Below are 13,110 nucleotides of genomic sequence, written 5' to 3' on the forward strand. Positions count from 1 at the left end.
TGTTTCTTTTTAGCTGGGATCTTGCCCTGTTGCCCAGGCTGGAGTACAGTGGTACAAACACAGCTTACCATATCCTTGACCTCCTGGGCTTAAGCAGTCCTGCCACCTCAGCACCACAAGTAGTTGGGACTATAGGCATGCACCACCATGCTAATTTATTTTTTTAATATTAGCAGAGAAGAAGCCTTGCTGTGTTGCCCAGACTGGTCTCAATCAAATTCTTTAGCTCAAGCAGTCCTCCCACCTTGGCTTCCCAAAGTGCTGGGATTACAGGTGTGAGCCACCACACCCAGCCAGAGAAAGAATTTTCAAAAGCCCTAAATATTTGGGTATTAAACAACTCACTTCACAGTAACTCATGAATCAAAGAAGAAATCACAAAAGAAATTATAAAATATTTTGATTTGAATAATTAAAATATAATACATTAATGTTTCTGGGATTTGGATAAAGTGGTGGGCACTTTAAAGTGGTTTGGCTGAAGAAAGGAAATAATGAAGAGAACAAACAATAGAGAAAGTCGATGAAGCCAAAAGCAGTTTCTTTGAAAAGATCAGTAAGATTAATAAAACACCCGAACCCACAGAGGAAACAAATGACCAATTTCAGGAGTGAATGGAGGGACACCACTATGGATTCTAGAGACATTTAAAAGAATATAAGGGAGGATATAAACAATAAATTTGTTAGCCAATGCATTTACTACTTTGATGAAATTGACAAATTTCTTGAAAGATGAATATTACTAAAACTGACACCAGAAGAAATAGAAAAGTCTGAATAGCCCAATATCTACTAAAGATATGAAATTCATAATCAAAATTCTCCTACAAAGAAAACAGTAGGCTCAGGTATTTCATTGGTGAATTCCATCAAACAATTAAAGAAGAAGTAATAATAATCCTAGCCAAACTCCTTTAGAGGGGAATAGTTTCTTTCTTTCTTTTTTTTTTTTTGATTTTTAATTTTTCGGGTCAGATGGGTAATGTGCCGATGTCGTAACAAGGTCCAAGGGTGGCACATCTCACACAAGCGTGTGAGCACCCAGTCATCATACTGATGAACTACAAAAAGCGATCCCTTTTTTAAAAATTTTTAATTGGGGGGAATAGTTTCTAACTAATTTTATGAGACCAGTATTACTCTGATATTGACTTGTCAAAGCCACCATAGAAAAACTATAGACTAATATTCCAGTATCTTTTTTTTTGAGATGGTGTCTCACTCTGTCGCCCAGGCTACAGTGCAGTGGGGCAGTCTTGGCTCACTGCAACCTCTGCCTCCTAGGTTCAAGTGGTTTTCCTGCCCCAGCCTCCCGAGTAGCTGGGACTATAGTTGTGCACCACCACACACAGCTAATTTTTGTATTTTTAATAGAGATGGGATTTCACCAGGCTGGTCTCAAACTCCTGACCTTACCATCTGCCTGCCTTGGCCTCCCAAAGTGCTGCAATTACAGGTGTGAGCCACTGCATCCAGCCTTCCAATATCTTTTATAAATGCAAACATCCTTACCAAAATATTAGTAAATGGCATTTGGTGAGAAGATGATACATCAGGATCAACTGGGATATATCCCAGATATACAAGGTTAGTTTAACATTAGAAAATGAGTATAATCCAACATATCAACAACATTAAGAATAAAACCAATTCCTCATCCCAATAGATACAGAGTAAGCATTTCACAAAAATCCACCAGCCATTTATACCAAAAACTCTCAAGAAACTAGGAATAAAAGACAACTTCCTCAATTTACTGAGGGGCCTCTGTGTAAAATCCACAAGTAACATCAACATTTACTGATGAAAAACCAAATATCTTGCCTCTAAGATTAGTAATAAAGTGTGTTGCCCCTTTTCATCTTCTGTTGGAGATCCTAGCTAGCGCAGTAAGGAAAGGAAAAAGAAATAAGTACACAGATTGGAAAAGAAGTAAAATTGTCTTTATTTGCATTTGACGTGATTCTTTTTGTAAGGAACCTATTTTAAAAAGTTACCAAAACTAATAATTTCCTCTAATAATTTAGCATGGTCACAGGTTACAAAGCCAGTATGCAAAAATCAGTAGTTTCTCTGTGAACTAGCAATGAACACTTGAAAGTTGAAATTTAAGATGCACTTTCATTTACAGTAGTATTTAGAAATATAAAATACTGAGGGATAAATTTAACAAAATATATGCAAGATCTGTACACTTAAAACTGCAAAGCATTACTGATTAAGGATTAAAATAAATGGAGAGAGATCGCATGTTCACAGATTAGAAGACTCAGTATTGTTAAGATGGCAGTTCCCACAGTTATCTATAGATCCAGTAGAATCCAAATAAAATCCCAGCAGATTTTTTTAAATTGAAATTAACAAGCTGATTCTGAATTCATATGGCGCTGCAAAGTACCTAGAATAGCAAAAGAATTTTTTCAAAAGTAACATAGGTGGAGTACTTGAACTACCTACTTTCAAAACTTCTGCTAGTCGTGACTTTGGACTAGACTGTTGCGGGAAGTCTCTAGAGCTGAGCAAGACAACGTGGCATTGGCATAAGACTAGATAGACAGGTCAGTGGAACAGAGTAGAAAAACAGACCCACACTTATGTGGGGCTTACTACAATGGATTTTCAACATGAGTACCATGAAAATTCAATGAGGAAAAGGGCAGAAGGTTGAGATTTTTGTTTGTTTTTTCAGCAAATGGTGCTGAGACAACTGGATAGTCTAATGAGTCAAAATTAACATTTACTCTGACCTCACATCATTCACAAAAATTAAGTCAAAATGGATTGTAGACCTAAATAGAAAACTTACAACTAGAAACTTTGGGAAAAAAGCATAGGATAAAATCTTACAATCTTGAGAAAGGCAAAGATCTCTTAGATCCAACACAAAATTCATGGGTCATAAAAGGAAAACTTGTAGATTGGATGTTTCCAAAATGAAAAATCTTTACTCTTCAGAAGACATTAAAACAGCAAAACTCAATCCACAGAATGAAAAAAAATATTCCTGATACATATATCTGTCAATGGACTCACATTTGGAATATATAAAGAACTACAATTCAGTAATAAAAAGCAAACTCTTAAAAATGGGCAAAAGATCTGAGTAGACACTTCACAAAAAAAATACACAGGAATGGCAAGTAAGCACGTGGAAAGATATGCAACATCACTTATCATCAGAGAAATGCAAATTAAAACCACAGTGAGATACTACTACGTACTTATTAGAAAGGCTAATGTATATAGGTCTGATAATACTAAGTGTTGGTGAGAATGTGCAGCAATTGGAATTTTCTTACAATTCATGTAGAAATGTAAAGCAGTTTATTTACTAACTTTTTAAAATTAAAAATTGAAATGGGGTTTTGCTATGTTGCCTAGGCTGATCTCCATCTCCTGGGCTCAAGCAGTTCTCTTGCCTCTGTCTCCCAAAGTGCTGGAATTATAGGCATGAGCCATGGTGCCAGGCCAAAACACTGTAAGTCAAATATACCTACCATATGTCTCAGTCATTCCTGTCCTGTGTGTCTATTTAAGAGAAATGAAAACATATGTCTATAAAAAGACTTGTACATAAATATTTACAGCAGTTTTATTTGTAATAGCCAAAAGCGAAATGACCCCAATGTCTATCAACAGTTGAATGGATACATTTTGGCACATCCTGCAACAGAACACTACCAACCAACAGAGGGACCACTTATACAGCAGTATCATTGGACTTCAGAATTATGCTGCATGAAAGATGCTGAACACAAAAAGTACATACTATACGATTTCATTTATTTAGTAGTTTAGAGAATGGTAACTCATTTATAGTGACAGAATGGATAATTAGTTACTTAGGTGGGATGAAGGTAGGGAGTACTATAAAGGGGCACTAAGGTGATTTGGGGATTGATGGAAATATTCTGTATCTTTGTTGTGATGGTGATTTTTATTGGTGTATACATCTTTCATACTTGAACGATCCGGTTACAACAGATGCAAATCATTAGTTTCCTTCTCTTCTTTCCTATGCCTAGCGGAGGGTGGGGCATCTGATGGGTATTCCAGGGATTACGGTTGATCTCATGGGCAGCCCTCTTTATGGCCAGTGCTTTCAGAGGTGGATTAAGGATGGTCAGGCTAGCTCTTGGAAGGAAAGTCTCTTCCAAAACATCAGGCAAAATCAAGGCTACAACCAGGCTGTACTTGAAACAAATCTTATGACAGGGTTCCCTAATCCAGTCCTAGTCAGAGTCAAAGTTGGTGAAAAAACCAACCCAGACCTCCAGGGCTGCATGGCCATCAGTAGCATCCCCACAACTTTGCTTTTGTCTAGCCTGGAATATTGAGGGGTCACAGCAATAATTTCACTTAACTCTGTGCTGAGGACGGGAGACCTCACCATGTATGAACCAGCTGACCAGCATGAATTTAGTATGATAATGTTGTGAGCAGTGTTGTTGTGAGCAGTGTCAGTCAAGATCTGAACCTGTCTGGGTCAATGAATGGAGACCTAATGACAATCCGTTTCATGGCATACTACCTCGCATGTCATGAATAGGGATAGAACCTAAGTGATCCTGCATGACACCAAAAGGTAGAGTTATTGAACAGGCTGGTACCATTCCTTTCAAGAAACCCTCCACAGGTCTCCCTGAAAATGATCCCGTGTCCACCTCCCTCAGATGCTAACCAGAAACTCTTCCCGACCTATGACCATAATTTTTTTTTCTTTTTTGAGATGGAGTTTTGCTCTTGTTGTCCAGGCTGGAGAGCAGTGGCGTGATCTCAGCTCCCTGCAACCTCTGCCTCCCGGGTTCAAGGGATTCTCCTGCCTCAGCCTCCCCAGTAGCTGGGATTACAGGCATGAGCCACCACGGCCGGCTAATTTTTTTTTTTTTTTTTAGTAGAGACAGGGCTTTACCATATTGGCCAGACTGGTCTCGAACTCCTGACCTCAGATGATCTGCCTGCCTTAGCCTCCCAAAGTGCTGGGATTGCAGGTATGAGCCACCACACATGGCCCCACCACCATAAATTATACCTCATTAAAGTTATCTTACAGACTTAATGGTAGTAGCAAGTAGTAGATCAGCCGTAAAGGAATGCTAATTATAATTGATAGTAACCTGTCAAATATGTAAAAATTCATGAATCAAAAAACAAAACCAGACAAAAAGTCACAGGGAAAGCCTCGTCTGCAGGACTCTACATAAATGTGGGTGTCTCTGGGCCTGGCTGAGCCTGCAGGGACAGCAGCAGGCCATGTGTGGCTGTAGAAACCTTGAGGTGAGGCTTGTCTCAGTTGGGGTGTGCAATGAGTATAGGAAACACACCGGATTTGGAAGACAGTGCAAAAAAGAGAATGTAAAATATCAGTCTTTCTGACATTGCTTACTTGTTGAAATGTTAACATTTGGATATATTGGGTTGAATTATACATATTTTAACATCAATACTCTTTATTTTTTTTTTAATCTGGGTATAAAACAATTGAAAATTCCGCATGTGGCTCCAGTTATGTTTCTGTGAGACAGCATGATGCTGGTCAGTGGTGACTGTCAAGGTGAGACGTTATCAGTGAGGCCCTGTGCCAGAAGAGCTCTCTCAGAGCTGTCCTCAACTTATACATATGCCCTGGCCAGAACTGCCACTGAAACCCACTGAAAGTTCAGCCAACCTAAAAAGGGTTAACTTTTATATTATTATCATTTATTGTTATTTATTATCATTCAGAGTCTCACTCTGTTGCCTAGGCTAGTGTGCAGTGGCACAATCTCGGCTCACTGCAACCTCCACCTCCCGGGTTCAAGTAATTCTTCTGCTTCAGCCTCCTGAGTAGCTGGGATTATAGGCATGTACTACCACGCCTGGCTAATTTTTTGTATTTTTAGTAGAGATGGGTTTCACCATGTTGGCCAGGCTGCTCTGGAACTCCTGACCTCAAGTGATCCCCCTGCCTGGGCCTCCCAAAGTGCTGGGATTATAGGCGTGAGCCACTGCACCCGGCCCATTTCTGTTATTTTCCAAGCTAATTTTTTTTTCTTTTTTGTGTGCGCAGTGAGATACTTTAACCTTTCTGGGGAAGGTCTGTAAACTTCCCTGGGCGGGGGGGGGGGGGTGCTTCCTGAGGATGCCTGCTTATTTTCCAAAGCCCCCTGAGGTGTTTTTTTTTTTTAAGCCGGTCACAGAAAATGTGTCACTAAATGGACCTCCCTCCCACCCTTTTGAAATCCTAAGGCCTTGCTGTGTTGTTGACCCTTAATCTCAGAGGCTTTCTGGCAGAGTGGAGAGTACGGGCCCCACTGCAAGAACAGAAACCAAGGACGGGAAGTGCAGGGATCCGTGTACTTGCAGTTGGGTGTTTTTTGACCCTCACAGTGTCTTACAAGTTTTTTAAAAATGTGTTTCCAACTTTTAAAAACCAAGAGCTTTCACATTGAAAATTGGGCCTGGCGAGGGGGTGAGCCCTGTGGTCCCAGTGCATTGGGAGGCTGAGGCAGGAGGATGGGACAGAGTGAGACCCCATCTCTAAAAAAAAAAAAAAGGGAATTCCGAAAATTGGTTTCTTAGCTTTCCTGGAAAGAAAGAAGCCCTGAGCTGCCTCTCCTGTGTGGGAGCTGGTCCCCCCTCTCCCCCCTGCCCTGCGCCTCCTGCCCAAGTGACACTGCTCCCTGGGGCTCTGGGGGCCAGGGTGGCTTCCCCCATACCTCCTTTCCTGGCTAGTCAGAGAAAACCAAAATGCCCTTGACCAAGCTTCCAGCTGGAGAGTAAAGAGGGGAGTCTTTATTGCTTATTTGTATACAATCAAGATCATAGATGTGTTCCAGGAAAGGTGATTATTTCCTTTAAAGCAGGGCACTGTGGCTCCTCCCCCCCACCTCCCAAAAAAGTATCTGTAAAATCCCTTTATGAACATAACGAGGATCTTGTATTCTCTCTCAGGGTGGATAGCTCTGTTTATACCAACTCCAGTGTTACAGAAACACGTAAATCCCCACTCTTATGTCTAAAGTGGCCTTGTGTGTGTTTGCTTCATAGCCCTCATCTCTCTTCTCTTTCAGTATTCCATTTCTGTGGCTCAGGCAGTAAAACGCAGGATTCCTAAAAGTGCCCCGACAATAAATAAACTTTCCTCTCACTTTGGTGAACAGTTCATTTGATCTTTCAAACATTTCGAATGAGGGACATGATGTGTTTTGTGTGGTTAGAGCAAGGGCCAGTGGGTGCAAGGTTCACCTGGACCGATTGTTGCAGGATACAGGAAGAACCTTCTAACCATGCAGTCTAAAGGTGAGATGTCAGGGAGCTTAGGCATTCGGGGCCAGTGGGGATTGCGTTTGGGGAATTTGAGATCATCTAGGTAGACGGGTGGCCTTGAGCAATGGTTCTCAATCCCCACTCAGTACAGGCACTTAGGCACATACAGGTATTCACACACATGCACACACATATGCACATACAGATACATGCATGCACACGTATGTCTGCACACTCATATAGGCACACATGCATGCACACACAGGCACACATACAAACACTTCTGTTTAGAAGTTCTGATTTAATTGGTCCAGGGTGGATTCTGGGCATTGGTATTTTTCAGAGCTCCTCCACCAGTTTGAGAACCCATGGAAACAGTCTTCTCTCCTATTTCATCTATTTCACCCAGGCCCACTATACTTTCAGTTCAGTCAGAAAAAATCAGCTTCTCTGAAGAGGAAAGTGTGGAAACATAGTCAAAGTACAGATTTTTGTTTTTTTCCCTGTCAGAACAGTTTGTAGAGCTGAGAAGGCCAAGGAGCTTTCACCCTCTGCTGCTTGATGGCAGAATTAGTCTCTGTGTCACTGTGAAAGTGCCCTGGGGCACTGTGAGGGCCACAGTGCATAATTGCAGCGTGGACCCCAGGAGCAGCACCGTCCACAGCAGATTGGACCAAGGACATGCTCTTAGCCTCGCTGTTCTCTGCAGATTCACTTTATTTATTACGTTTAAGCCACACATCAGTGGTTGGGACAGTGTCCTCAATTCTTCAAAAATTAAGCTGCTGACCATGGGCAGCTTTGAGCAATGCTGACGAGAAACCTGAATGTTGGAACAATGTAAAATTAAACACCCTGGAGTAAGAACTTGCCAAAGGGTTTTGTTTTCTCCAGGAACTTAAATGTCCGTATCAGAAATCCCTTTTAGAAAGCTTTTTTTTTTTTTTTTTTTTAAAGAAGGAGTCTCAGTCTGCTGTCCAGGCTTGGAGTGCAGTGGCACAATCCCAGTTCACTGCAACCTCCACTTTCTGGGTTCAAGCAACTCCTGAGCCTCCTGAGTAATTGGGATGACAGGCACGTACCACCACACTCGGCTAATTTTGTATTTTTAGTAGAAACGGGATTTTACCATGTTGGCCGGGCTGGTCTTGAACTCCTGACCTCAAGTGATCCACCTGCATTAGCCCCCCAAAGTCCTGGGAATATATGCGTGAGCCACTGCACCCGGCCAAGAAACCTTTTAATTATGGAAAATGTTTAACATATTCACAAGTAAACAATGAAATAATGAACTGCTGAATACTCACTGAGCAGCTTTGACAGTGACCCACACGTGGCCTGTCTTGTTTCATCTATACCCCTCCCACCTCGGTTCCTCTCAGACTCTTAAAATAAACCCCAGACAGCATATCAGGAGATGCCTTGTAATTTTTGAAGAATCAAGGACACCTTCCCAACCACTGATATGTGGCTTAAAGATAATAAAGTGAATTTGGAGAGAACAGAAGGCTAAGTGTGTGTCCTTGGTCCGGTCTGGCATGGCTACACTGCAGTATGACCTGGTGGGTTTGCTCATCTGTGCCACATGACAGCAGGAATGGTGGTGCCTTTGGGAAGCATGCTTGCATCACAGGGTCGCCTGTTCCATGTGGGGTGAGTGTCAGCTCGTGTCCCCAGAGCCTTCCTAGTGGGGAGAAGTTATTTTCGACCTTTTTTGCCCCTGGACAGGCAGTGTCCCTGCATGGAGAGGCAGCCCTGGCCTGGCTGTACATGCAGGCAGTCTGAAGTCCTGCCTTTTAAGCAGGACAACATTTGTGGCCATCTAGCTGTGCCTGAGAGGAATTAGTGGTGATTTTTTTCCTTAACATTCCTTAGTAAGTAGAAGTAAGATCTCGTAAATTAAAAATGCTATTTTGGTTACAAAAGTTTACTTCCTGGCATAACTTCCGTTGGGTATTTCCTGGGTAAATTGGCCTGTGTCTAGAGGCAGTACAGAGAGGCTTTGGCTTTCATTCTGGTTTGTATTAGTTTAGTGCAAAAGCAATTGTGGTTTTTGCTGTTACTTTTAATGGCAAATAATAGATAATAAAGAATTGTTCGTGCAAGCTCTAAAAGAGGGCATATACTTTCAGATCTTCACTTGGCTGATGTAGTTGAGAGCTAGACTTGCTCACATCAGAAGCTTCTTGCTTTGATGAAGAATCTTGCCAGGCTTCCCTGTGTCACAGCAGGAATTGGTGTTGTGCGTTCAGGTATATTTTATGTGAACTGACTGACTTTAGGAGCTGCCTAGAAAGGAAAGGATGTACATCCACTCTCCCTCAACCACTTTAGTCAAGTGGGAAGCCATTTGCATGAAAATCTGTGCTCCTTGTTCTCTAGAAAAGTGTGTGAATGTGAATCAAGCGAGTTTAAGGTTTTTTCTTTTTTTGAGATGAAGTCTTGCTCCGTTGCCCAGGCTGAAGTGCAGTGGTGCAATCTCAGCCCACGGCAACCTCTGCCTCCTGGGTTAAAGCGATTCTCCTGCCTCAGCCTCCCAGGAAGCTAGGATTACAGGCGCCCACCACCATGCCTGCTAATTTTTGTATTTTTAGTAAAGACAGCGTTTCACCATGTTGGCCAAGCTGGTCTGAAACTCCTGACCTCCGGTGATTCGCCTACCTTGGCTTCCCAAAGTGCTGGGATTATTGGCCTTTGTTGTTGTTTGTTTGTTTGTTTTGAGAGGTAAAAATAATAACAAATTCAGCTGGGCGTGATGGCTCACACCTATAATCCCAGCACTTTGGGAGGCCAAGGTAGGCAGATCACCTGAGGTCAGGAGTTGGAGACCAGCCTGGCTAACATGGTTAACTCCCATCTCTACTGAAAAAAAAAAAAAAATTAGCTGGAAGTGGTTGGCACGTGCCTGTAGTTCCAGCTACTTGGGAGGCTGAGGCAGGAGAATCGCTTTAACCCGGGAGGCAGAGGTTTCAGTGAGCTGAGATTGCACCACTGCACTCCAGCCTGGGCTACAAGAGTGAAACTCTGTCTCAAAATAATAATAATAATAATAACTCCCAAGTGAGAATACAAAGTGATTTAATATGTACAATTTATTTTTTAAAACCTTTCAGTATGTCGCGACTATAAAGCTAACATTTACTGGGTACCCACCAAGTACCAAGCACTGTCTTAAGTGCTTAAGATGTATTAAAAATTAGGTACATGGGAGGAAATGGAGACACAGAGTGATTAGGGAATGCCCTTAGACCACATAGGGAGACGGCAAGCTGGTCCAGTATTCAAACTTAGGACGTCTGGTTCCCACTCAGTGAGCTACTGGGCTACTTAAAGGACAGGGGTGTAAGAGGGTGGCTGCAGAAGACTAGAGAGGAAAATTCACCAAAAAGAGGGACTTGGGTCCAGGTGCGGTGGCTCGCACCTGTAATCCCAGCACTTTGGGAGGCCGAGGCAGGCAGATTATTTGAGGTCAGGAGTTTCAGACCAGCCTGGCCAACATGGTGAAATCCCGTCTCTACTAAAAATACAAAAATTAGCCAGGCATGGCAGTGCGTGCCTGTAATCCCAGCTACTTGGGAGGCTGAGACAGGAGAATCCCTTGAACCTGGAAGTGGAGGCTGCAATGAGACATGATCGAGCCACTGCTCTCCAGCTAGGGCGACAAAGCAAGACTCCATGTCAAAAAAAAAAAAAAGAGGGACTCTGAGAAAAGAAGGTTCTGAGAGTCTTGGTGTGAAACCGCATGTCACTCTTGGGCACCTGGGTGAAGGACATCAGGGAAGAGACCACAGTCTTCCTGGTCCTGCTGTGCAAGCAAGGTATGGTCTGCAGGGTGCGCCTACTTGCCCTTTTATCAAAGCCCAGGTGGCCCCACTGAAGCCAGCCCTTCCCCTTCCAAACTCTGGCTACCTCATGCAGTACTTTCATCTGCCCCTGGGCAGAATTTCGTTTTTCCATGTCAACACCTTGTCTCCTCATCTTGCCAGATGGACAGTAGCATGCCCCTCAGTATTGCTGCATACCTCACCCAGCACCCACATGTCACGAATGCCTTGTGTAGGGTAGTGTGATCTGTTCCAAGTCTGAAGGAAACTTGCCTTCACTTATTTCCATAGAGTATTTTTAAAATACATGTTTATTTTCTAAGTGAATTCTAAGTATTTTACCCCTGTCTGAAGGAATGCCTTAGGTTTTAGAGACCTTCTTGACCTATCAGTCAATATATCCTACCTAAAAGTCTCAGATCAAAACTAGCCAGTGATCCTATGCGTTACTGAAGCCGAGTGACATGGAGTCAGAAGAATGAAACTAAATTGGCCTAACATTTCCCACTTCCACATTGTAGCTTTAAATATAGAGGATATAAAGAAAACCGTGGCACCTAATTGAAGGGACCGTCTCATATTATTAGTATGATGAAATTAGTTAGGCCGGGAGCACTGGTTCACACCTGTAATCTCAGCGCTTTGGGAGCCTGAGGCAGGTAGATCACCTCAGGTCAGGAGTTCAGGACCAGTCTGGCTGACATGGTGAAACCCCGTCTCTACTAAAAATATAAAAATTAGCTGGGTGTGGTGGCAGGCGCCTGTAATTCCAGCTACTTGGGAGGCTGAAGCAGGAGAATCTATGGAACCTGGAAGACGGAGGTTGCGGTGAACCGAGATGGCGCCTCTATACTCTAGCCTGGGCAACAGAGCGAGACTCCATCATAAAAGAAAAGAAAAGAAAGAGAAAGAAAAAGAAATGAGTCATCTTTTGAAGGGAAGGTGCTGGTTGCTGACGATACCCAAGGAAAGAAAGAGAGAGAGAGAGAGAAATGAGTCATCTTTTGAAGGGAAGGCGCTGGTGGCTGATGACACCCAAGCATTCTTTAGTGAAGTAATTTTCAGACTACAGAGAGAGACCCTTGAGTGGATCAAATAATCAGCTTTATGGGTTGCATGTAACAATGTAAAGAACTAGCCAGGCATGGTGGCTCATGCCTGTAATCCCTGTACCTTGGGAGGCTAAGGCTGGTGGATCACTTGAGGCCAGGAGTTTGAGAACAGCTTGGGTGACATAGCAAGACCCCATTTCTACAAAAATCAAAAGAGAAAGGATCGAATCATCTCTATGTAAGGGAAGTGTTTTTATGAAATTCTGAGTCATAGTACAAAAAAAAAACCCTACCAAACATCAATAAAACATAGCTCTAGATAGAATACTAACCTGATTTCTGCACAGGTGAATGATGATGGCCATTCTCCATTTTATTTCACTGTGTCAGCTGCCATTCAAGTGTCAGGCACATGTTCCTGGCTGGTCACCTCCTGTAACCACTGGGATGCTTCTCAGTCCTTAGAAATCTGGATGAGAGGCACTAACAAAGATGAATTTGTTTCCGGTTCTGCCATGTGTTCCTCTGCGGGAGCTGTTATGAATGTTTTTTCTCATAAGTGATTTGGTGCCATAATTCCTCTTACGTCTGAGAACAGATGCGTGGCCACAGATCAGGCAAGTTGGTTTTCCTTGTCTTTAGGAAACTGGACTTAACAATGGGAACAAGGTAGGCAGTTAAGCACTCTGCCCATGATAAAGAGAATTAGTTTCAGGTATTCTGTGGAGCTTTATAAGTGAGAGGTTTTCTGGTGAATTTCACAGTGTGAAATTAACAAATCAGGCTCCTGCTTTTGGCTTGGAGAAGCACTTGGTTTTTGCTCTGGGTGGCCTGAGAGCTGCTTTTGGTGCCTGGGTATTTGAAGCAGAGGACTGCTGTTTCCTGGGCGTTGGCTGGGATGAATAAGAAATTTCATATCTGGTCTCTTAGAGAGCTTTCTGGCCATTTTTAAAGGAATGAACTGGCCAAGGATGGTGGCTCAT

The 13,110-nt window shown here is 42.7% G+C and overlaps 1 protein-coding gene and 1 non-coding gene across 3 annotated transcripts in view; one reads left to right on the forward strand and one right to left on the reverse strand.

The window, feature by feature from the left end:
* LATS2 (large tumor suppressor kinase 2) overlaps positions 1 to 13,110 on the forward strand; it is a 93,904-nt gene that overhangs the window by 37,427 nt on the left and 43,367 nt on the right. The window lies entirely within an intron of this gene.
* On the reverse strand, positions 973 to 1,078 carry LOC116537932. Its single transcript, XR_004263423.1, has one exon. It is a non-coding gene; the product is annotated as a small nucleolar RNA U13 (small nucleolar RNA).

The sequence above is a fragment of the Sapajus apella genome, unplaced genomic scaffold (genome assembly GCF_009761245.1).
Source record: "Sapajus apella isolate SASKATOON/1434 unplaced genomic scaffold, GSC_monkey_1.0 scaffold114, whole genome shotgun sequence".
In the NCBI taxonomy this organism is placed as follows: domain Eukaryota; kingdom Metazoa; phylum Chordata; class Mammalia; order Primates; family Cebidae; genus Sapajus; species Sapajus apella.